This window comes from Trachypithecus francoisi, unplaced genomic scaffold (genome assembly GCF_009764315.1).
Source record: "Trachypithecus francoisi isolate TF-2019V2 unplaced genomic scaffold, Tfra_2.0 Lachesis_group12, whole genome shotgun sequence".
NCBI lineage: Eukaryota > Metazoa > Chordata > Mammalia > Primates > Cercopithecidae > Trachypithecus > Trachypithecus francoisi.
Genome location: NW_022681457.1, coordinates 51,175,752 through 51,178,294, shown reverse-complemented (window position 1 = coordinate 51,178,294; position 2,543 = coordinate 51,175,752).

Genomic DNA, 2,543 nt, shown 5'->3' with positions numbered 1-2,543 from the left:
GGGGAAAAATAAATGACAGATCAAAAAATCAAGAATAATTCATTAATACAAAACATTATCCTACTATAGTTGTTTCAGGATGTGTATTATTCAGAGTTCTTCATAGCAAATAACAATCTGCTCAGCAATTTAAGTAAAAAGTAATTTAATTTTTAAGATCATTAGGTTGCACACAGATACTCCAGAATTGTGAGGGAACCATACTCTACAGCTGTTCCACCAAGGATAATACTACCATTGTAAAGGCATCTCACGGGAAACAACACAGCTACCATGACCCAGCACCATGACCTCCGGATGAAATGCTGGAACCTTCTGCAGTGTCAGCTATGAGTAAATGGATGCCGCCATCTTCACATTTTCAGTAAACAAACACTCCCCTACCCCATGAAAAGTTGCATCTTTGAGTTGCTCACATCTCCAGCTAAGCCCCACAAAAGTCAACCTGCAGGGAAGAATCTAAATCATATGCCCACCCATGGGAAAGTCTGAGAATTAGAGTATTTTTGTCTTCTACTTTTAGAGGAAGAAATTAATAATGTAGGAAATTTTCCTCTATGTTTAAATCAACCAGTTTTTCCACGTAGATGTATGGAGATAAATCTTACAATAGGAATAACATAAGACTAGCATTAGTATTTTTTGCATACATCAGATACACACTTTTCTCATCTTTTTCTCTTTGTCATTATTTTTCAATGTTCTTTTAATTTTTCCACTGTCATTTCATGTCATGCACTTTGTTAATATTCTTTAAGATATTCTTAGTTTTCAACAATGATACTTAAGAAAGCCTTAATAGGACTATAGAATAGGTACTGCCTATTCCCCAACCATGGGAACACAATATAACATATTAGTTCATTTGTATTTAAGATTTGTCTTGTTTATGCCTCAATTTAGTTATTGTTTTTACATTTTAAACAGTTAATATTTTGTATCTAGTTCTGTGCAAGCAAAAAGCAACTTTATTCTTTCTTATAATTCCTCTTTTATGTAATCATAACATTTTTTTCCTGTTTGTTCATTAGTCACTCTCAGATAAATGAATAGTCTCTTTTTCTAAATAAAAATAAATACCATTTGACCTAAATTTTTAAATCTCTCTCTCTGAGAGAATTGATTTAAAGTTTCTCCCCTTGTATCTTGCTCCCCCTCAGATCCCACTCAGTCACACAGCCAAGGCCTGATTCAGCCTTACAGGCACACAGTGAAAAAGGAGTATGGCTTTGTATTTTCATTTCCAACTCTACCTCCCACTGCATACGCTAGCTCATGTTTATGATACCTTCAAGTTGTAACACTAGAGTGCAGGGAATTAAGGAAAAGAAATCTTACATGATACATAACTGATCTGATGTCGGCACCTTCTGGTGGTGGCTTAAGTCCTTAAGGATGATTTGGGTTCTTTGCTGATCCCCCCTGCCAGGACCTCCCAATAGCATGTCCTTATTGTAGTCCACTTCTGATTCCTTTCCTCAAATTCTCTCTTCTCGAGATCCACTCATTCAATATATTGTTGATGTTGAGATCAATGCACCTTGACATGTTGACATCTTGGGCTGGAATATGACCCAAGTCCAGAACACCTCAGTGATTCTACCCTGGAGAAAAACTCATGCGCACCAGTTTAGCCATACACTGTAGGAACAGGATGCCCCCAACTCTCTTTTCTTTCCTACTTTGCCACAAACCATTCCACCCCAGACTATCACTTTTAGATGGTTTTAAGCAGGAATTGGGCACCAGTACTAGTGTCTCCAAACCCCAAAGAGCACATATCAGCTTTTCAAAAGGATCTTTAAGCACCCAATGCTACTTAGCTTGTAAAGATAGTAAGAAAGCAGCACCTCTCATTGCCCTATGGGGAAAATGAGCAGCGATAAAGAGAGGGTGGATATCACTGCACACCAATAACTCTCTCAAAAGAATTCTCTGCTGCTAAGCTATTGTGATCAGTCTCTTTAGCTCATCTTACATGCCCCAGATGCAACTTGGTGTAAGACTTACACAATCTCTCAGTACTATTCTTTTAGAAAATGAATATGAAACTTTCAGAATTGGAGGGGAAAGGTAGAGATAGATAGTTCCAGATAATTCTAGTCCACTCTCTTTTCTAGTCTACTTTGAAGAACAAGGAGCAGTTATTAAACATAATTTAACCTTCTTTTTTTTAACAAAGTGAGTTGTCATTTGAACCAAGTATCAGAACCTTATAGCATTATGAGCTGTCATAAAATGTGGTTAAAAGTCTTAGTAGTATATTTGCTGTAAAATGAGGATGATAATACTTACATCAACAAGCTTGTACTGAGGAATACATTAAATTTCATAAATAATACCTACAAAAAATTTTAACACAATGTCTGCCACATAATCAGCACTAAATATAATATACTTTTTTTTTTTTTTGAGACAAAGTCTCACTCTGTCACCCAGGCTGGAGTGTAGTGGCACGATCTCAGTTCACTGCAACTTCTGCCTCCAAGGTTGAAGCGATTCTCCTGCCTCTGCCTCCCAAGTGGCTGGGATTACAGGCACAC